The sequence below is a fragment of the Chiloscyllium punctatum genome, chromosome 8 (genome assembly GCF_047496795.1).
Source record: "Chiloscyllium punctatum isolate Juve2018m chromosome 8, sChiPun1.3, whole genome shotgun sequence".
NCBI classification, from domain to species: domain Eukaryota; kingdom Metazoa; phylum Chordata; class Chondrichthyes; order Orectolobiformes; family Hemiscylliidae; genus Chiloscyllium; species Chiloscyllium punctatum.
In genome coordinates this window covers 46,707,505-46,731,062 of record NC_092746.1, presented here as the reverse complement: position 1 = coordinate 46,731,062, position 23,558 = coordinate 46,707,505, and the positions used below count along the sequence as shown (strand labels likewise).

At 41.5% G+C, this 23,558-nt stretch overlaps 1 long non-coding RNA gene across 1 annotated transcript; it reads right to left on the bottom strand.

Annotated features, from left to right (window-relative positions):
* Nucleotides 1-4,209: 4,209 nt before the first annotated feature.
* On the bottom strand, nt 4,210-18,688 carry LOC140480236 (uncharacterized). Its single transcript, XR_011961223.1, has 2 exons — nt 18,147-18,688; nt 4,210-4,449 (listed from the first exon to the last, which is right to left on the bottom strand). It is a non-coding gene; the product is annotated as an uncharacterized lncRNA (long non-coding RNA).
* Nucleotides 18,689-23,558: the final 4,870 nt, after the last annotated feature.

Sequence of the window (23,558 nt, the reverse complement as noted above, 5' to 3'; positions counted from 1 at the left end):
GGTTTTAAGCCAGTGAAGGTGGAGAGGGTGTGGCTAAGAACAAAAGGGCAAGTCTGTTATAAAGTAAGGCTCAAGATAGATTGAAGGACAAAGGTTTCCTTAGGGCAAGGCCAATATATAATAATGGGGGAGTGATAAGATAAAAACAGTTATGCCACAGTGGATGAATGGCATCATCTTGCCATCTAAAAGCAGATAAAAGGAAAGAGTCAAATTTGAAACAGAATTAAATCAGCAGATTATCAGGTATGCTAACATAGAAAACTGTGTTGTCCAAACAATTGCGACAGAGAAAGTCAAATTTGGAGAGTACAATAGAGACAACAGAAAGTGTTGTGTATAGCTCTGAAAGGGTTAATAATTTGAGTGCAGTAAGTGTCAATCATTGTCATGATTTCACAGGGCTTTGGTTAGAATAAAGAAGGCGCTTGTGGTAGAGTATGTCTGGAGCCACAGTGTTCCTTACAGTCACTTTTGTCCACAAGTCAAGTCCACATAATCTGTAAACATGTACAGGAATGCAACAAATTTCACCCTGTTTGATATTATAGACACTTCTAGTTAGACCAGAAAGGTGGGAGCCTTTAAAAACAGTCCTGATTCTAAACTGAGCTGGTGAGCCAACCAGACATCTAGTTCGGATATGATGGGCTGAATGGCTGCCTCCTGTACTTTAAGAATTTTGTGATTTTATGATTCAATCCAGAACGTGACTCAAAATGTTATTGAAATACTTTGTACTTGTAATTAATTAAGCAGAGACTAACATTGCAGTGAATTTTGGTAGTGCTCATTAGGTAGCAATAAATAGCAGAACAGATCAGATCGAATCTCTGGTGATATTACCAACAGTGCTGTTTAAGTTCAACTATCTGATGGAAAAACAAAATCCCCTTATTTTGTGCTTAGTCTGGGCAAGTTGGACATAACAGTGTTAAGTTTGTGAGAAAAAGGTGAATGTTGGTTATGAGTCCTGATCGAAAGAGATTGTGGTAGGTGAGTGATGGCAGTTCCCTGAATCAGAGGATGGATTCACTAATATATCACTGTGTGAAATCATTGACCTTCTCATTGCACAGCATCCTGATCCTCAGGGTTTGATGCCGAGCAATAACCTTCATGGTTTTGTGACCATTTGTCTAGAGAGACTCCTATTACCTGCAGGTTGAGGACATCTGTCTTAGTTCCTGGGAGGAGAAATCATGCCTGCTGATTATTCAACCACTGAATGAAAAACTGAAGAATATATAATTTTTGTTTGGATCCGTATTTATATTTTCCCAATGGTACAAACAGTAATGATAAGTTCTTGGGGAGTGTTGCTGAACAAAGAGATCTTGGGGTGCAAGTTTGCAGTTCCTTAAAAGTGGAACTGCAGACAGTCAAGGCGGTGAAGAAGGCATTTGCTATGCTTACCTTTATTGGTCAGTGCATTGAGTATAGGAGCTGGGAGGTCATGTTGTAGCTGAATAGGACATTGGCTAGGCCACTTTTGGAATCCTGTATTCAATTCTGGTCTCCCTGCCATAGGAAAGATGTTCTTAAACTTGATAGGGTTCAGAAAAGATCTACAAGGATTTTGCCAGGGTTGGAAGGTTTGAGCTCTTGGGGGATGTTGGATAGGTTGGGGCTATTTTCTTTGGTGTGTTGGAGGCTGAGGGGTAATCTTACAGAAGTTTATAAAATTGAGAGGCATGCGGGTGAATAGCCAAGGTCTTTTTCCCAGGATAGGGGAGTCCAAAACTAGCGAGCGTAGGTTCAAGCTGAGAAGGGCAAGATTTAAAAGGGCAACTTTTTCACACAGAGGGTGGTGCATGTATGGAATCAGCTACCATAGGAAGTGGTGGAGGTTACTACAATTACAACATTTAAAAAACATCTGGATGGGTGCATGAATAGGAAGGTTTTACAGGTTTATGGGCAAAATGCTGGCAAGTTTGACTACATTAATTTAGGATATCAGGTCAGTATGAATGAGTTGCACCAAAGTGTCTGTTTCCATGGTACGAGAATCAAGACACCAGGTTATAATCAACAAGTTTATTTGAAATTGCAAGCTTTCGGAGCACTGTTCCTTCATCAGGTGAGGTGGAGGGAAGCACACAGGTTCAGAATTTATAAGCAGATAGATCATTGCAAAATAATTCTAGGTAATTAAGAGCATCAAAAGATTGGGTGTGAGTGGAGTGTCGACAGGCTGAATTACAAGTCTTTACATGTGATCAAAAGTGTCAAACGGTTTGAGTAAAACGTCAACAGCTGAGTAGCAAGTAAAGAGATGACCTATGATCTGATTAATTAAGACAGAGATAATTCCTAAAAATAAAAAACAGATGGTGCTCAAGACAAACCAAATGGCTAGAATAACATTCACAGGTATAAGAGTCACATAAGGAGGGTCTAACCAAAGTAACAAGTACAAACTAATTCAGGTAAAGAGATCAAGGTGATAGTGTCAAAATAGAGCAGCACGAAAGATTTTACAAACACAGAACAATATGGTGGGGTTACATGTAGTGTGACATGAACCCAAGAGGTCATCATAATGGGTACAGAACTGTGGCATCCTAGAACAGATCTGTGGTAGTTTGATTGATTAACCACTAGGTAGTGCTGTTTGCCCTTACCAGAGCACCACCTATTTGCAACAGTTAGTCCTCAGCTATTTGGCCTGGATTTTTACCAACCTGATCCATTTGAGAGGGGATCTTGGGGCTTGTTGGTGGGGTTACCCTGTGGAGGAAGTCAGCGTGGATTCCAGTTAAATGGGGGAATTGTTGATGGACAGCAAAAGACAAGGTCGATCTGTCTTTGGGGTTCAATTTAATTTGAAATAGGGAGGGAGTAGTTGATTTGGGGCTGCAGGAATTGCTTTGTTTAACCTTTCTGTCATTGAGATGTTGCTTTTTGGTACTGAACATTCTTAAACCAACATTCCATCTCAGCGAAGACAGGACTGCAGCTTAGCATCTTATCAGGGAAATAAACTTCTCTGAGGGAATGCAGCATTCCCTCAGCATTTCACAGATGTGTCAGCCAGATGTGTATGCTCAAGTTGCGGACTGGAACTTAAGCTGATGACCTCCATTTTTGAGAGGATTACTCCAGACCAAACTGATACTCATCAGGAATTAAAAACAAGTCAGAGTAGCTTGAAATTACAGCAGAATGTTTAACCACTGGGATATTCCGATAGTCCACTCTAGCTCTCCCCTGCAAGGCCCACACCATCCAGACCTGGATGTTTATCACTATCTATTGCCCAGAGGATTGTCTTTTGACAGATCACTTATAATACTGCAAGTGTTTAATAGCTTATGAAATTATTCTCACTTGTGTTAAGCTACCTTTAATATGCTTATTGTATGGGAGAGAATAAAACTAAAGTTGAAACAAAGTGTATTCTATTGAGCATCAAAACCTCTTCCAAGTTGAAAACACCACTTTGTGGTTGCCACTGTTCGACAACAAACCACAAGCTATGATTTGTTCTGACACAACTATCACAAGAATAAAGGAGAGCTTGGACTGATTTTAACATGTTAATAGGTAACTGTCAGAACAAGAGAGAAGACCTTGAACAAAACATGAACTCCATGAACAGCATAAGCTCTGTTACATCTATACTATTACCCTCAACATTATATTTTGATTCTTATACACATCAATCCCATGACAATCAAGAAATTGCCAAAATTTAGTACTGTTTGATGTCAGCAAAGTGACTATCAATCAGTTCTCATTGCATTTGATCTAATATGGTAAGGTACATTTATATTTTGTTAGTCACAGTGATTTTTTTGTACAAAACTTTCAGCTTTTATGTCATCCAGAGAAAAATTGCAAATGGGCAGGAATATTAGGATTGCAATTATAAATTACTGCAATTTTTGTGTTGAGTTGATCACTGATCTTATCCTACAGAATGTTGATCTAACCATAATCACAAATGTCTGAGAAAATTGCATTTTAAATAGTTGGGAGATCAGAATTGGCATAAAGGTCCTTGAAAACCAATGAGTCTTTACTCATTTTTGTTCCCATCACATTCTTAGCATCATCTCCAATGCTGGCAATGTCAGGGGAAAATATTAGGTATTGGTGCGGGTGGACATGATTAACCCTACATCAATTTACTTGGGAAAGATTAATAAAATCTTAAACTGGGTTAAGCAAGTATATTAGAAAGAAGTACAAAATTCAGGTGGCTTGATAAGAACAATTTATATACAGCTCATTTATTCGTATTCAAGAAAGGTTTCCTGATATGACAGATACACACAAACCTGCAAAAGTAAAACACAGTGTCTTAACAATAATTCTCGAGTTTTTTGAAGCTGTGATGCTGCTGACTCCATACTGCACTGAATAATAGATCACCTGATAAGACTATGTGTATCTGAAGGTTGTGACAGTAGCACAGGCTCTGGGAATAAGATGGGGTGACACCTGAAAAGATAGAAAAGAAGAATGTTCAGTGTGTGAAAAACAAGATGCATATCTGAGGCAGATTATTTCAGAATTTGAGTAATGTATAGCAACGTGTGAATATCTGAGATTTCTTGCTGAGGGCACAGCTCTCTCCCAAGAGTCATTTCTGGGGTAGTGCTCTCCCAAAGCATTAACCTGTACCTGGGTCTCCTAGATTATTTGTTAAATAATCAACCTCAACATCAGGAAATACATGCCTTTTTATTCTGTTACGGATGCAAAATTACATCTTGCATCCTGTTTTCTGACATTCCTACCTATTTGCATGATTTTTATAACTGTATAATGATGGACTGCTACTAACCTGGAAAAGGCTCAGAAGCATTTAAATGACCAAGCGGCACAATTCATATACCCATAACCGTAATGATCAACACAAGACAACCCACTGGTTCACGAGGCAGTCTCACACAACTGTGATTCCTTACATATTTCACCATAAATAAAACTCATCTGAAAATGTTACGGTCCCCTTGGAGTGATGACAAAACAGATACAAATGCAAGCAATTAGCACGAAAAATATTGAAAATTCATTTCTGCCTCCACCATACCCAAATAAAACCAACCGCATTGGTTCCATCTGATATCACACAATATCTACCTTTGCCCCAACAGGGCACAGTCGAAAGGATAAAACTGAATTTGTGCTCAACACGTGAACCAACTGCGTTGAGGAAAATAAAGAACTCACATACACTAATGATGTTTTGGTCTACTAGAATTACAATTGTGATCCCTCCTAATTTAGTAAAAACAAGCTGTCCATACAAACACTCAATTCCTGTATTCACCCCTAAATGTGCACTTCAGTAAGTACACAGTCCCAGTTCTTTGTGCCCCTCACCATAGCTAAGTGTTGCAAACTGGGACGTAACCTAGTAGAGTGCCTCTAATCTAGACTTGTGGCGGAAGCGAATTTGTGTTCCCGGTGGCCTCTGCGTCCAGAATAGATTCATGGAGGTGATAATGGAGTCAAGTTTGGGTGAGTACGGGACCTAGTGGCAGCTGCATTGGCGAGGTCCAGCGAGGTCCAGCAAGGACCCATGATGGTGGCAATATTGGTGGAGGCAATGTGGCACCGAAGAGTGGTGATTCTTGTCCCAGTGGCACATCAAGGGGATATGTGGATGGCTGTTCCACGCCCATAACTGAGCAATTCACAACAAGGGCTTGAAAGTTGGACTTTATTTCTTTATTTTTCTGCCTTGATATTTTATGTTTTGATTATATCTTTTGGTGTTTTAAGATGGTGCCGAACAGTGGTGACACCATTAAACACTTTTCACTATATTTTGTAACAACTGTTCTTCATCTGAAATCTAAAATGTCTTGTACAAGTAGTTACTTACTAATAATTTCTACAATTCTGTTTCTAGGATATTTATTTTGTTTTGTAAGAATCAAGCACATCAAAATTGTGGCAACACCTCGACCCACATGATGATAAGATGTCAAGTTTAAGGTTAGCTCTGCAGGTGATCATTTCCTATTGACTTTAGTGCATAATTAATAATTGCCTAACATTTCATTTTCAAATGGACACCTCATCCACAAAGATGTTACTCCCACTTGTTTTGACTTCTTATTCATTCAATTTTGTTTTCCATTGCTGAACTTACAAATCCTACCCTTCTAAGTCTTTAAAGTCAGGAGAGTTATGAATTAATCACACTTCTCACTGTAGGACAAGTCTTTGTACAATAGAAAATATGACCCAGACCAATCAAGATCTCCGAGACATCACATCCTTTGAAGAAGGTGGCTGCTGTGGATCAGAATGGTTCCAGTGCCTACAGGCGATCAGTAGGACAGAAGGCAATGAGCAACATTGCTATCTGTTTTTCTCAGATGTGCAGCCAGGTTCAGAGTCACAGCAAGGCTTCTGCTTTTCCACATTTACGTTTCTCTCTTAGATATGAGTATTCCAACAGCCAGCAACACACAACTATGTTGAGAAGCTCTTTACAAGCAGAATATCTGGAGATGAAACCAATGAAATCTCAGAGGAGGTGCTCAACATTATCACATCACAAACAGATAGAAGAACTCTGAACTTTGCATTTATAGCAAAAAGCTTCTCTTCAGAGAAGTTAGAACAGAATCCGTTTAACGTGACATTGGATTGGCACTGCCAGCAATCAATCTGACTGAAAGCCCTGAGCTTGCCACCCTTCTCATTGTGTGGCAGTGGTCAGGACATGCAGGGTTATCATGGTTTTCTTGTATCAATGGGGTATAATCGAACAGGATCCACCCTCTCCTTTTCCTGCAAGGTCTTGAGGATGCTACATGCTGACCACTTCCTATTAGACCTGTCGTCAAAGGTGTTTCTCTTTGCAAATTCCTCCACAAAGTACAGGTGATACAAAATGGTCCACTGACTTGCCACATTCTGCAACAATGTTCTATCTTTCACAACACCAGGGACAGGTAGAACCTCAGTACGTAATGACACTTTTTTTTGTACTGAAGGTTTACGCACAACTTGATGCAGTCGTGCACAAAGGTGGCCTTCAGGATGAGGGTGGCACTTAGGTACGTTACTCCGCCCATATCCAGAGCTTTGTCCATGGAGTCCCTATGGACACGGTCCAACGAGAGTTCCAGATAAAGTGGAAGATTGCTTGGGTGAAGACAACAGCGCATGTCTGGAGCAAGCTAGACATGTGCCATGTACAACAACAGAGAAAGTGTCTCGTACCTAATGACCAGTCTTTTACCTGCAATGGAGAGAGAGTGGCATTCAAAAAAGCCCAGTTTCTGCCTCACCTTGGCAATACACTACTCCCAAGATTTTGTGCACACCTTGGTCCCTCTGAACCATATTCCCAATGCGTTATCACCACAACTTCCAACAAACACCAAGATGCTGCTTAGTTGGTGGTGAGAAGGGCATTACCTTTGAGAACATACATGTATGCCCAGACTCTTTGTATCACCACATGCTGCCCTCCAAAGTCTGGAAAAAAGATGCAATGGTTTTTGTTGAGGTTTGGCCTGGGCAGTGCCGTGACGCAGGACTCTGTGTTCTACAGTCTGTTCACTGGGACACACACCAAGACAAACATCAACTGTGCCTGGAGGACCATCACCTCGGTGAAAGATGCCCTTTGGTATGCCTGAAACTTGTTGGTCTTCCAGAGCAAGGAGCTGACCTCAACTCTGTTGCAGCCTGGCACATTCCAAGATACAAGACTGTGTACTAAGAGATGGACTCAAGCTTGGGGTAGCTGCTGCCAAGGTGCAGTGGGGAAAGATCACTGTCTGAGGTCTTTCTGCTGAAGTTAAATGGGGCTCCGTTCAGTTATTGGACCTTCCTGGTCCCTGCAAATGTAATTGTAATCTTGTACAAGTAACAAATGCCTTAGGTTTGTTTGCTGGAAAGAGTCAAATTCCAATGTTTGTTTGTTCCTTCATATGAGGAGAAAGTGAGGACTGCAGATGCTGGAGATCAGAGCTGAAAATGTGTTGCTGGAAAAGCGCAGCAGGTCAGGCAGCATCCAAGGAGCAGGAGAATCAACGTTTCGGAAGGGCTGATGCCCGAAACGTCGATTCTCCTGTTCTTTGGATGCTGCCTGACCTGCTGCGCTTTTCAAGCAACGCATTTTCAGTTCTGTTCCTTCATATGCTACTGTACAGAACTGAACTGCTTTTGTGACTATGTGGAGATAAAAATATTTTTATGAAGTATGTTTTTGAAGTAAAAATGTTCTTTTGTCAATGGGGTAGCCTTTAGTTTGCAGTTGCCTCCCTTCTTGCATTGCTTACTGCAGAGATCTTGAGGTTACAGAAATGTACCTTGGATCCATGGGTGCCATTCACAAATATAGTTCTCATTCTACAGCTCAGCTGCTGACTGACATGAGCATGATCCCCTGGGCTGATAGGAGCACACAGTCACCCCCATCTCCGACTGGCGGGAGTACAATCTCCACCCTAGTCCTAGTCTCACAGGAGCACAGCCCTATCCCCATCCCAGGCTGACTGGGACACACCGTCACTGTCATCCCAGACTGACTGAATCAAACTCCCATCTTGGTCCCAGTCTGATGGGAACACAGCCTTACCCCCATCACTGCCTGACTGCAGCACACCCCCACCCAGACTGACTGGAACACACTCCTGCCTGCCTTTGTCTTCATTCCATTTCACTGCTTTCCAGTTCCACATTATTCAGACTTTGACCCTATGTCTTTCCCATTTTCAGGTCTCCCTGCAGCTCTGCCAGAAGCAGCCTCTTTTTATGTGCCTGAAAGTTTGCTGTTTAGCCATGAATTGCCCTGTATTTTCTGTGGGTTTGGAGATGTCAGTGAGACAGACTGGCCTGGTCTGCTGATCACAGTGTGCATGAGTACTCATCCTGAGGACAATGGTAAAGAATAAATGCCAGATACGCAGTTGCTTTTTGATGTCAAGTCTCTGAAGAGTTGAGTTTCTCGATTGGGTAGAAATTAATTGGAAGTGAAGTTAATTCCAGTAAATTGTGGTTTTAATGAGACGTAAATGCCAGCAGATAGGCCTCTCACGCCCACTGACTTCATCTCAGTGGTGAGGATGTGATTTTTTTTTGTCTCTCCAGCAATTGAGGTTCCCCACATGATGTTCTCACCGAGGTGGAACAGGAATGAGGAACTTCAGCTTTGAGAATAGATTGAAGAAGTTGGGACAGTTCTGATTGAGGTTTTTGAAATCACGAGCAGGCTGGTAGAATAGAAAGGGAGAAGCTCTTTCTGCTTATAAAAGAAAGAAGAAAAAGAGTGCACCAATTTAAAGTGATGAGCAAAGGCAGCAAGAGTGATGTGAGGGAAACTTATTTCACACGCCGAGTAGTTGGGATATGGAATGTACTGGCCGGAAGTATGGTGGAGGTAGGTTCAACTGAGGCACCTGAGGAGTACTATGTATGATTATTTGGATAGCAGTGTTCAGAAATATGTGGAAAAGGCAGGATATTGGCAGCAGATAACATAACTAGGCCAAATGGCTTCTTCCTGCGCCGTAATTATTCTGTGATTTGATGATCCCGCCTTGTGTTAATATTGTTGAAGTTTGAACTATTCAGGACTATCTTCTGTGCTTAACATCCCAATGAGATATAAATTTTACTTTATAGAGATACTGGTGCTTTCACTCTGTCAGTGTTTTCTGTTATAGCATCATTCTCTCAGAATTTCCTGTTTCTGCTGTTGTCCATCCAACATGAGTATGTCGGGGAGGGAAACATCATTCTGAATGTTTTGTGAGAGATGGGTTGAAAGGGAGGTGAAGTTTACAAAATTGTGAATCCCATTAAGATTGGAAGCTTTTTAATTAATTATGGGTCAGTCTGAGTAAAAATTGCTACTGATCTCCAGGAACCTATACTCTAGTATCAAATGGTTAAGCTGTGATGGGGTGTCATCTCTCTGTCTGTTTCAATGTCTTGCTGTCTGTGACTCTGCAACAATCACCACAGGGAGAAGGTGCCACTTCTGATAATATGTTTCAAGTGTATAACACAACCAGGTGACCAAACAAGGTAGCTTTTAAAATTACTTAAATACAACTTTTGAAATGAACTTATCATACCTTTCTATAGTGTGTGTGTGCCTCATTGTAAAGGTCAGCCAACTATAGCATTATAGGAAGGATATTTACATATGATTGCATTTCAATACAAACACTTACTGATTTATCACCCTAAGGAAACACTTATATGCTCATTCGTATGGTATGCTGTTTAGCCAAGTGCCTTGAAACCATTGTCTTTCTCAATGTAACAGGAGACAGGTATAAACAAGACCTCTCCAGATAAGTATTATTGGAGTAGCATTCCAGCCTGGTGAACTCTAGGCATTTTGATGCAACAAATCTCAGACTAATGTGACTAGGAGATAAAGTATTATTTCATCAAAGAAATCTGGATAAGTTATTTACAGTTTGTATAGTGATAGGAATCCAGACATTGCAATGTACTTTCTAGACAAGACTATGCTATTGGATATCAATACTGTGAATGGAATCAGTAATGAAAACTTCAATAATAGTCAAAGATCAGTGTTACTCAATTGAATGGAAAGGAAAATCAGGAGTAGCTTCAGCTCTTCGTCCTCAATATGTTTACATTGTGGTTACTCTTTTCACTTCTGGCAGCAGTTTGTTAACTGTTGTCTCTGGTTTTGTTTCGACTCAAGCTAAGGCTGGCTGCTTGTTGACATGTACAATTTGGCTTGCAGGGAATGTAAATGACTTGATCATCTACTGGGCACAGTTCTACTCAGTTGGAATATCATAAACATACAAAAGACCCACGTAATTAAGTTTGGCAGCAATATTATGATCCCATTACGCTGGTTATGGTATCAATTTCACACCCTAAAATAGGTGAGTTTGATTCAGATCAAACATTGATTTTGTTTTTAAATCTCAACCAAGGCTCCAACCAACATCAGATTTCACACTTCTGTGTTTAATGGAGGTGGGACAAATGTGTACAAGCAAAGACAGAGATGGGTTGGCAATTTAACATCCATTTAATTAATTCAGTCATTTCTGGTTCAAGCTAGTGCAGATTTAACATTGGGCAAAAGTGAGGACTGCAGATGCTGGAAATCAGAGTCTAGACTAGAGTGGTGCTGGAAAAGCACAGCAGATCAGGCAGCATTTGAGGAGCAGGAAAATCAACATTTTGGGCAAAAGCTATTCATCAGGAGAAGGCTTTTGCTCAAAATGTCGATTTTCCTGCTCCTCGGATGCTGCCTGACCAGCTGTGCTTTTCCAGCACCACACTAATCGAGACGCAGATTTAACATTACAAGTCAGACTTCTCATGCCTCAGGAACTCTGGCCTTTGAAGTAAAAGTGATGCCATCTTCAGGAAGAAGCACCACTTCTATGTCAAAGAGACAGGAACGTTACCTCCAAGTTTGCCAAACTCCTGCCTATTAAATCCTGCTTCCAAATATCCCAGGGATTGTAGATCAGACACCACTTCCCTCCACTCACGGGGATTTAATGCTCTGACTCAGAGTTGATCGGAGTTGAGAGTGTGTTGCTAGAAAAGCACAGCCGGTCAGACAGCATTCGAGGAGCAGGAAAATCGACGTTTTGGGCCGGAGCCCTTCATCAGTCCTGACCTGCTGTGCTTTTCCAGCAACACACTCTCAACTCTGATCTCCAGCATCTGCAGACCTCACTGTCTCCTTCCAGAGTAGATAGGAGTCAATGTGATGCTGCATGAAGGGAACTCAAAAAGAGTTAGTCATTTTTAACATGACAAGCATATGAAAACATATTTAATGGCAGCCTCAATTTGCATGTCAACTCGGCCTTAGCCAATAGACAGGAGAAGGTGCATCCTTTAAGGAATTTGGAAAGTAAGGTTCATGACATGCCACTGTGGCTCAAACCTTGACAGATTGCTTGTCTAAATGTAAAACTGTGGATTTTAAATAGCTTTTGAACTGATATTTGCTCTCCTGAACCAGGCAGGCTTTTTACTGCTCACAGCATTGAACACAAAATTGTGTGATCATATACCTGGGGTTCTTTCTGGGGAAGGTGGGACTCTATAAACAGGATGGTCTACACCTGAACCTGAGGGGCACCAGTATCCTTGGGGGGAGGTTTGCTGGTGCTCTTGGGGGGGGTTTAAACTCACTCTGCAGGGGCATGGGAACCTAGACTGTAGCTTTAGGGTGCAGGACCTGGAGTGTAGGGAGGTTAGGAACATGGCATCAATCTCAAAGGAGGGTGCCTGTAAACAGGAAAGTGGCTTGAAGTGTGTATACTTCAATGCAAGAAGTATACGAAATAAGGTAGGTGAACTTGCAGCGTGGGTTGGTACCTGGGATTTCGATATTGTGGCTATTACGGAGACATGGGTAGAACAGGGACAGGATTGGCTGTTGCAGGTTCCAGGGTTTAAATGTCTTAGTAGGGTCAGAGGTGGGGGTAAAAGAGGGGGAGGTGTGGCATTGCTTGTCAAAGATAGTATTACAGCGGTGGAAAGGACGATGGATGAAGACTCGCCATCTGAGGTAGTTTGGGCTGAGGTTAGAAATAGGAAAGGTGAGGTCACCCTGTTAGGAGTTTTCTACAGGCCTCCTAATAGTCCTAGAGACATAGAAGAAAGGATTGCAAGGATGATTCAGGAGAAGAGTGAAAGTAATAGGGTGGTTGTTATGGGGGACTTTAACTTTCCTGATATTGACTGGGAAAACTATAACTCGAGTTCGTTAGATGGGTCGGTGTTTGTCCAATGTGTGCAGGAGGGTTTCCTGACACAATATGTAGACAGGCCAACAAGAGGTGAGGCCATACTGGATTTGGTTCTGGGTAACGAACCAGGCCAGGTGTTAGAATTGGAGGTAGGTGAGAACTTTGGGGACAGTGACCACAATTCGGTGACTTTTACTCTAGTGATGGAGAGGGGTAAGTGTGCATTGCAGGGCAAGAGTTATAGCTGGGGGCAAGAAAATTATGATGTGGTGCGGCACGACTTAGGATGCGTGCCTTGGAAAAGTAGGCTTCAAGGCAAGGGCATAATTGATATGTGGAGCTTGTTCAAGGAGCAACTATTGAGTATCCTTGATAAGTATGTACCTGTCAGGCAGGGAGGAAAGGGTCGTGTGAGGGAGTTGTGGTTTAATATGGAATTGGAATCCCTTGTTAAAGGGAAGAGGGCGGCCTATGTAAAGATGAGGCGTGAAGGTTCAATTGGGGTGATTGAGAGTTACAAGGTAGCCAGGAAGGATCTGAAGAGAGAGCTAAGAGCAGCAAGGAGGGGACATGAAAAGTCCTTAGTTGGTAGGATTAGGGAAAACCCAAAGGCTTTCTATAGGTATGTCAGGAATAAAAGAATGACTAGGGTAGGAATAGGTCCAGTCAAGGATAGTAGTGGGAAGTTGCGTGTGGAGGCTGAAGAGATTGGGGAGACACTGAATGAATACTTTTCATCAGTATTCACTCAGGAACAGGACATTGTTGCCGATGTGAATACTGAGTCACAATTAATTAGAATGGACGGCTTTAAGGTATGTAGGGAAGAGGTGTTGGAAATTCTGGAAAGGGTGAAAATAGATAAGTCCCCTGGGCCTGATGGCATTTATCCTAGGATTCTCTGGGAAGTAAGGGAGGAGATTGCAGAGCCATTGGCCTTGATCTTTAGGTCCTCATTGTCTACAGGAATAGTGCCAGAAGACTGGAGGATAGCAAATGTGGTTCCCTTGTTCAAGAAGGGGAGTAGGGATAACCCTAGTAACTATAGGCCGGTGAGTCTCACTTCTGTTGTGGGCAAAGTCTTAGAGAGAATTGTAAGGGATAGGATTTATGAACATCTGGATAGGAATAATGTGATCAAGAATAGTCAGCATAGTTTTGTGAAGGGCAGATCATGCCTCACAAACCTTATTGAATTCTTTGAGAAGGTGACTAAGGAGGTGGACGAGGGTAAAGCGGTAGATGTGGTGTATATGGATTTTAGTAAGGCGTTTGATAAGGTTCCCCATGGTAGGCTACTGCAAAAAATACGGAGGTATGGCATTGAGGGTGAGTTGGAGGTTTGGATTAAGAATTGGCTGGCTGGAAGAAGACAGAGGGTAGTAGTTGATGGAAAGGTTCATCTTGGAGTGCAGTTACTAGCGGTATTCCGCAAGGATCTGTTTTGGGACCATTGCTGTTTGTCATTTTTATAAATGACCTGGAGGAGGGGCTAGAAGGTTGGGTGAGCAAGTTTGCGGATGATACGAAAGTCGGTGGAGTTGTTGACAGTGAGGAAGGATGTGGCAGGTTACAGCAGGATATAGAGAAGCTGCAGAGCTGGGCAGAAAGGTGGCAAATGGAGTTCAATGTGGCTAAGTGTGAGGTGATTCACTTTGGTATGAGTAACAAAAAGATGGGGTACTGGGCTAATGGTTGGATACTTGGTAGTGTGGATGAGCAGAGGGATCATGGTGTCCATGTACACAGATCGCTGAAAGTTGCCACCCAAGTAAATAGTGCGGTGAAGAAGACATATGGCGTACTGGCTTCTATTGGTAGAGGAATTGAGTTCCGGAGTCCTGAGGTCATGTTGCAGTTGTATAAGACTCTGGTGCGGCCGCATCTGGAGTATTGTGTGCCGTTTTGGTCGCCATACTATAGGAAGGATGTGGAGGCACTGGAACGGGTGCAGAAGACGTTTACCAGGATGTTGCCTGGTATGGTAGGAAGATCGTACGAGGAAAGGCTGAGGCACTTGGGGCTGTTTTCATTGGAGAAAAGAAGGTTTAGGGGTGACTTGATCGAGGTGTACAAGATGATTAGGGGTTTAGATAGGGTTGACCATGAGAACCTTTTTCCACGTATGGACTCAGCTATTACAAGGGGGCACAGCTTTAAATTAAGGGGTGGTAGGTATAGGACAGATGTTAGGGGTAGATTCTTTACTCAGCGAGTCATGAGTTCATGGAATGCCCTGCCAGTAGCAGTGGTGGACTCTCCCTCTTTATGGGCATTTAAACGGGCATTGGATAGGCATATGGAGGATAATGGGCTAGTGTAGGTTAGGTGGGCTTGGATCGGCGCAACATCGAGGGCCAAAGGGCCTGTACTGTGCTGTATTTTTCTATGTTCTATGTTCTATATCTTGTTCCGACCACATGAGAAGGTGTGAAATGGCTTCCTTTTGTTCAACCTCTTCAATTGGTTATGACAGGTTTACGTTCTTTTGTATGTGACATGCCCATTTACAAATAAAAATGTAGTTTCTTAAAGCACAACTAGTTAACTAATCAATATGGTAATTTATATTAAAGAGATAGTAAGTTTACTAATGGTTTAACCCAAGGAAAATAGTTTTTAAAAGTGAATGTCAATTGTACTACCTTCATGAAATGATGAGAGCCTATGCTAACACACATTTATAAACCTTAAGTGAAATGGTGCACAATACAAAAGATAAAATAAGATACAACTCAGAGTCCTTTGTCTGTCTTTGAGGTGTAATGTTTTAACCTGAGGCTGATGTTGATTGTATGGACTCTTACTTTCTTGAGCGGTTTGCCATGATCCTGTTGGTCATGTCAGAAGCATTACCCTCATAACACTCCTGGTTATTTTCTCAAAGAAAATTGATCAAATTTGCCAAATACAACCACCCCTTAAATTCATGCTGACTATGCTGGATTATTCCATGCCTGTCCAAGATATATTCCAACCATCAGAATTTGTTTCAATAATTTCCCCACTCACCGAGGTTAGAATGATTGGCCTATATAATTTCCTGGTCAACCCTTTCCTCAATTTTAATAGTGGGGATCATATTGGCAGCCATCTGGCAGCTCATCTGTAGCTAAACAGGATTTGAAAATTACTGCCAAGGCCCATGATATCTCTTTCTTTGTCTTCCTCAGCAGGCTGAAAACATCTCATCAAAGCCTGTGGAATTATCCAATTTTAAAGGCTGCTAAACCTGCCAGTACCTACTCTCTCTCTATTAACTTACACCATTTTTTTCCTTAGTCCTATCCTTTGTGCCCCTTGACATCAGGGTTCTCCTGTCTTGGTCCTATTCTTTGTCTTTAGGGGACCATATTTGCTCTGTACATTCACTATTTCCCCTTGAAAACCTCCCACTTGATACAGCTCTGATACAGTGTTATCTGCATACAGCTGCTGGCACTTCAGTTGGCCAAATCATATCTTGGTAAAATTATGCTTTCCCCTGTCTTGAACTTTCATTCCTGGCCCATCCATAACTATCCCAAATTGGCCTTTACCTGCAAATAGCTAGCATCATTGTACTTGTGTCAAATTGTATCTGAGTAAAATTTGCCTTCCACAGTTTAGAATGTTTATTCCCATCCCTATTCCATTTAATATATGGAGTGTTTTCTTCAAATACTGCCTTAATATTTTAAATTTCTCTGAATTGTAATGATGTATTTGATCCTTGCTCTGTCCCTAACTGTGGGAGGCTTCCTGGAGGTCCCCCAAACAACATGACTGCACCATTTTCTTGATCAGCTTTTGATGGGAGAAAGTGAGGATTGCAAATGCTGGAGATCAGAGTCATAAAGTGTGGCGCTGGAAAAGCACAGCAGGTCAGACAGCATCCAAGGAGCAGCAGAATCAAAGTTTCAGGCATAAGCCCTTCTGCAGGAATGTGGGGTTTATACCTATAATGTCGACTCTCCTGCTCCTTGGATGCTGCCTGCCCAGCTGTGCTTGTGCAGTGCCACACTTTTCGATCCTTCTTTTTGATGGCCCAGCACTATCACTAGCAATGTTAAATTGCCAATCCTGACCATACTTCAGCCAAATTTTGATTATGGGTATGATATCATTCACCGATAAAAGCAGAATACTGTGGATGGTGGACATGGGTTCAAAACCTGCTATTGCTGATGGTCAAGTTTGAATTAAATTTTAAAAATCTGGAATTTAAAAAATCTTGTGGTTGATTTGTTATCCTTACTTAGGTCTTTACAAAATCTCTCCCTCATTGTCAGCAAAATGAAAGAGCTGGTCATTAACTTAGGGAAGCAAGGGGAGGGTACACCTCCTGTCAGTATCAGCGATGCTGAGGTGGAGTTGGTCGAAAGCATCAAGTTCCTGGGAATGATGATCATGAACCATCCGTCCTGGTCTATCCACATTGATGCGATGATCACGAAAGCACAACACGGGGGATAAGGAAATTTGGCATGTCTGTAAAGACTCTTACCAATTTTTATAGATGCACCATAGAAAGCTTTCTATCTGGATGCATCATGCCTTGGTATGGCAACTGGTCTGCCCAACACTGTAAGAAACTACAGAGAATTGTGAACACAGCCCAGTCCATCACACAAGCCTCACATCCATTTCATTCATTCTTCTCACTGCCTTGGAAAGGCAAAAACATAATCAAAGATCCCTCCCACCCTGATTATAATCTCTTCCAATTTCTGTCAGGCAGAAGACACAAAAGGTTAAACACATGTATCAACAGGTACAAGAACAGCTTCTTAACTGGTGTTATTAGACTTTTGAATGAACCTTTCAAATTTTAAAGTCATTGTTGTTCTTGTTCTTTGCGGACCTTCTCTGCAACTGTAACATTTTATTCCTCACTCTATTCTATTACCCTTTTGCACTTTGTTTGGTATGAATCTACCTATATTGCACACACAACAAAAATGTTCACAGTACCTAGGTACAAGTGACAATAATAAATCAAAAATCATTCTTTTTATTCTCTGTCTTTTAAGGAAGGCATCCTTAGTTGGTCTGGTCTCAAGTGTCAAATACCACTCGAGACCAACTGCAAAGCAGTTGTCACGTAATTGCCCGCTGGTGATTATGGATTTGCAACAAATGCCTACACTGCCTACATCGCACGAATGAACAGAATAACATTTGAAATTGGCCGAATCTACTTTCCTGAGAAAAGAAATGAGATAAGTTGGACTATTAATGAGATGGAAATAAGGCCATTGCCTGTGTTAAGAGGCTCTGAATTCGTCCTTCTCAAGAGAAAATCAAAAATTCCTTTCAACAAGATTCTGATGTTTTTGCTGTATTTTCCTTTATTTCCCGACATTGACTACGCCGCTTAGTGGAGTTGAAAATCCCTCCCGACAAGCTCCATTGTGCTTCAAAATTCTCCAAAATGCATTACACTTAGCTTTAAAATTACTCAGTCTCACATACAGTATCAACGCTCTTCATTGTCTCCAGGTGTCCAGTATTCCTCGTAGACACAGCAAGCTGCTGGTTAGCTGGGACCGAATATAAGAGATTAAAATGCTGAGTTTCTCTCTCAGCCCGTGAGGCCACAGCTGGGTGTTTTATGTTCCTCGTTTAGTACAGATTACAGTTGTTTCTCTCACTTTGATGTTCTGAACTTCTTTCCTTTCTCATTAATCTATTTTCGTTTTTATAACTGTTTTCTTTTGCCAATTTGCAGCAATCCATCGCTCTCAGGCTGCGAATGCTACCCCTTCATTGATTAACATCCTTCTCTACCAACTGAACAGCTCAGTGAAGCAACTTTAAGAACCCGCCCACCTTAAAATTAAAGTGACCATGTGACGCCTGTTAAGTTCGCAGTCTGAAATGTACTGGCCACCTTTCTTTTTCGCAAGATTTGTAATTGGCCAAGAAGGTTTGGAAGCTGCTGGCTTCAGTAACTTCCTGACAATCGCTGTTAGCAGGAATCCCGAAAACGGCCGACAGTCACTGCAGAGTCTTGAAGACGGTACAATCGAGCAATGTGAACGAACACCACCAGGGGGAGGATTTTACAAAGGCCAGTGTCCTGTCTAATGCTGCACCAGTACAGTACAACAGGCTCAATTCCATTGTCATTTCTGGAAAATAAGTTACATCAAAGTGGATGATTGTGACCATAGTGTCCCCATTAGGAGCTCCTCGTGGCAAACTGTGCAGCTCAGTCGAGTGAAAGTGAAATGCTGAGAAATGATTGATGATTTTTTCATTACTGATGTAAAATAAAGTTATGTTTTTCTTAAAATCTGTATTTAAAATCAAACCCCATATTTTACAACATTATATGTATGCTCCATTTTGTAATTTGTTTTCTTTATTTAGTTAAGTGTGATTGTGAGTAAAATACAACTCAAGTACAAAATAGGAGCGGAAATAAGCCATTTGGCTGTTTGAACCTGCTCCAACATCAAGTAACACCATGGCTAACCTATTTCTTTTAAATTTCACATTCCTATCTATTCCCAATAACCATTTTCCCCATGCCTAACAAGAATCTGTCCTCTATCTTAAAAATATTTCGTGACCCCGTCTCCATCACCTTATAGGTGAAAGTGAGGACTGCAGATGCTGGAAATCAGAGTTTAGATTGGAGTGGTGCTGGAAAAGCACAGCAGGTCAGGCAGCATCGGAGGAGCAGGAAAATCGATGTTTTGGGCAAAAGCCCTTGATCAGGAATCATTCCTTTTGCCCGAAACATTGATTTTCCTGCTCTTCCATCACCTTACATTCACACAACTCACTAAAATAATAATCTCCTAATATCTATACTTTAAGAGTGACACCTAAATTAAAACAGTCTGTATTGAAGTACAAGAGACATTACCATTTTCAAGTCCATATTTCCAGGACTACTCGGGTTCTTGGACCAGTCACCAGTCTGAGATTTGGAAAGATTTGAATAGATTTAGGGTATGAAAAAGCCCAGTAGATTTAAATGCTTGCCAGTTAGTGTCCTAGATCTTTAAATAAAACGTAGGGGATATAATTTGTTTAATTTTGGTTACTTGTTGTTGGTTAAATTAAAAGTGAGAGCAATGGCTCTTACAATTGCTAAAGAGGTTCTGGGGTTTGAATATGATTCCCAAATTTGCCAAGATAGTTTCGAAGGAAAGAAAAAGACCTTACTCTTAGAATTAGCAATGATGTTAGAATTGGGTTTAACCAAGGACAAAAGTAAAGCTGAAATTGTAAAGGGATTACTCAAACATTTAGGTGTTTCAGAGAAACAGACAAGTGCAGTAGAGTTTCTCTAAATTACAATTGTGGAAAATGGAGTTACAAGTTAAACAAAAGAAGAGAGAAAGAGAAAAAGACAGAGAAACGAGAGAGGAAAAAGAGAATGTTCAGAGCAACAAAGAGCACTAATAGGCTGCACCCTCGGAATCACGCTGTGAAAGGTACCTTTTCATATGAAGCAGAAGACTGAAGAAAAGAAGACAGAAAAATCTACAAAAGATACTACAAAGGGAAGACTGAAAGCTGACTGGTTTTCAAATTTGAATTTTTTGTTAAATTTAATCGGGGATTTTATTGGCTCAGTATAGTGTTATAGAGTGGGAAGGAGATAAATTAATCAGACAAAGAAGGATTACAGTGTAGATCGTTGTTATTTAATGTTCTTTTCTTGGAGTCAAAGAATAAATCGTTAATTTGTTTTCCTTGAAATAATGGGATTTGGGTGGTTCTTTGTCACTAATACTTTAACAGATTTCGAGGTAAAATGAGTTTTTCTATTTCTGGTTTAAATTAGCAGAAGGGTTTACTCTATGTCGTAACACCCATACCCCTTCACAAAAAAAAACAGTCAGAAAGCATGTCTAGAGAAAATACAATGCTACATATAATCTCTGTAACATTGTCAAATTCCCAGGAAACATAATTCAATGAAAATACCTAACCAATAATGAAGCACCTCCAGAAAGACAAATTCAGAAAAGAGGTGACAGACCTCTATCAATGCAACACCAAGTGTCCTGTAACTGCCTCAGACCCTGGGATGGGAAGGAGAAAAATCAGTTGGATTCCCATTTGTGATCACCATTAGAGACTGCAGAATGACAATGTGCCTCAAGAGGAATTTGGTTAGCACAGGTGACTGGTTTGCAATTCAAGATGTCAAAAACCATACAGGTTCAATTCCTGCACTAGCTGGGGTTTCCATGAAAGACTCTCCTTACCTGAAGTGTGGTAACCCTCAGATTAAATCACCACCAGTTGTTTCTCTCTAATGAGACAGCAGGTCCACCTTTGCTTCAACCGAAGGAAAATAAACTTAGTCTTATGCACTGACAATTTTGAAGCTTTTATCTTACAGTGCCATGTTGAATTGTGAAGCCAAAAGCAGCAAGATACTGCAGGTCATGGTGAAAAGCTGCAACTCCATGATTTGGACAGAGAAAGTGATTTCACTGTAGAATCCTCTCTGTGATTTGTGATTTTAGTCTGCACGAGATCAGCGGAATCAAGTGACTCTTCACTCCCTGACTGGAAATTCCAACCTGGTACATTTATATAGAAGGTGTTCTGGCTATTGCATCTGGCTCTGAGATGTCCCAGTGTGATTCCAAGTGGAAAACCAAAGCTGTCAACTTCAATTTCACCATCATTTTCTCAATCTAGAAGTGCAATCATTGTGCATGTAACTTGTCTAATAGCCCTGATATAGGTTTCCATTGCTCCCTTTGAACAGTTTCCACTACTTTAACAAAATAGATATTTTATTTTTTCTGTATAGTTATTTAACCCATTATGTGTGGCTATATTTTTGAATCTAGGGTTTACACACTTTTGGAATAATCTTGAAAAACAGCTTAGTATCTGTACAACCAGTGTTGACATGGAAACAAGTAATTGTATGGGTTATATGAATTCAACTGCTGAAATTGGTTTGCCAGTACTGAAGTAAAAGTATAATAACATATACTATTAATGTGAAAATACCTATTGATAGTATTGATCTAAAATGAAACTTTGGATTTGTTTTCTTACTTGAAGTAACCATAGAGTCATAGAGATGTACAGCATGGAAACAGACCCTTCGGTCCAACCCATCCATGTCGCCCAGATCTAGTCCCAACCCAACCCAATCTAGTCCCACCTGCCAGCACCCGGCCCATATCCCTCCAAACCCTTCCTATTCATATACCCATCCAAATGCCTCTTAAATGTTGCAATAGTACCAGCCTCCACCACTTCCTCTGGCAGCTCATTCCATACATGTACCATCCTCTGTGCGAAAACGTTGCCCCTTAGGTTTCTTTTATATCTTTCCCCTCTCACCTGAAACCTATTCCGTCTAGTTCTGGACTCCCCGACCCCCGGGAAAAGACTTTGCATATTTACCCTATCTATGCCCCTCATAATTTTGCAAACCTCTATAAGGTCACCCCTCAGCCTCCGACGCTCCAGGGAAAACAGCCCCAGGCTGTTCAGCCACTCCCTATAGCTCAAATCCTCCAACCCTGGCAACATCCTTGTAAATCTTTTCTGAACTCTTTCATGTTTCACATCTTTCCGATAGGAAGGAGACCAGAATTGCACGCAATATTCCAACAGTGGCCAAACCAATGTCCTGTACAGCCACAACATGACCTCCCAACTCCTGTATTCAATACTCTGACCAATAAAGGAAAGCATACTAAACGCCTTCTTCACTATCCTATCTACCTGCGACTCCACTTTCAAGGAGCTATGAACCTGCACTCCAAGGTCTCTTTAGTCAGCAACACTCCCTAGGACCTTACCATTCAGTGTATAAGTCCTGCTAAGATTTGCTTTCCCAAAATGCAGCACCTCGCATTTATCTGAATTAAACTCCAGCTGCCACTTCTCAACCCATTGACCCATCTGGTCAAGATCCTGTTGTAATCTAATGCAACCCTCTTTGCTGTCCACTACACTCCAATTTTGGTATCATCTGCAAACTTTTTTAGATAGATTTTTTTAGCTTAGATTATTTACAGTGTGAAAACAGGCCCTTCAGCCCAACAAGTACACACGGACCCGCCGAAGCACAACCCACCCAGATCCATTCACCTACATTTACCCCTTCACCTAATGCTATGGGCAATTTAGCATGGCCAATTCACCTAAACTACAAATTTTTGGACTGTGGGAGGAAACTGGAGCACCTGGAGGAAACCCACGCATCCAAATCATTTATGTAACTGACAAAAAGTAGAGGACCCAGCACCGATCCTTGTGGCACTCCCACTGGTCACAGGCCTCCAGTCTGAATAACAACCCTCCACCATCACCCTCTATCTTCTACCTTTGAGACAGTTTTGAATCCAAATGGCTAGATCTCCCTGTATTCAATGAGATGTAACCTTGCTAATCAGTCTCCCATGGGGAACCTTGTCAAACGCCTTACTGAAGTCCATATAGATCACATCTACTGCTCTGTCTTCATCAATCCTCTTTGTTACTTCTTCAAAAAACTCAATCAAGTTTGTGAGACATGATTTCCCATGCACAAAGCCATGTTGACTATCCTTAATCAGTCCTTACCTTTCCAAATACATGTACATCCTGTCCCTCAGGATTCCCTCCAACAACTTGTCCACCACTGAGGTCAGGCTCACTGGTCTATAGTTCCCTGGCTTGTCCTTACCACCCTTCTTAAATAGTGGCACCACGTTTGCCAACCTCCAGTCTTCCGGCACCTCACCTGTGACTATTGATGTTACAAATAGCTCAGCAAGAGGCCCAGCAATCACTTCTCTAGCTTCCCCCAGAGTTCTCAGGTACACCTGATCAGGTCCTGATCAGGTACATCTTTACCCGTTTGAAGACATCCAGCCTTCCTCCTCTGTAATCTGGACATTTTGCTAG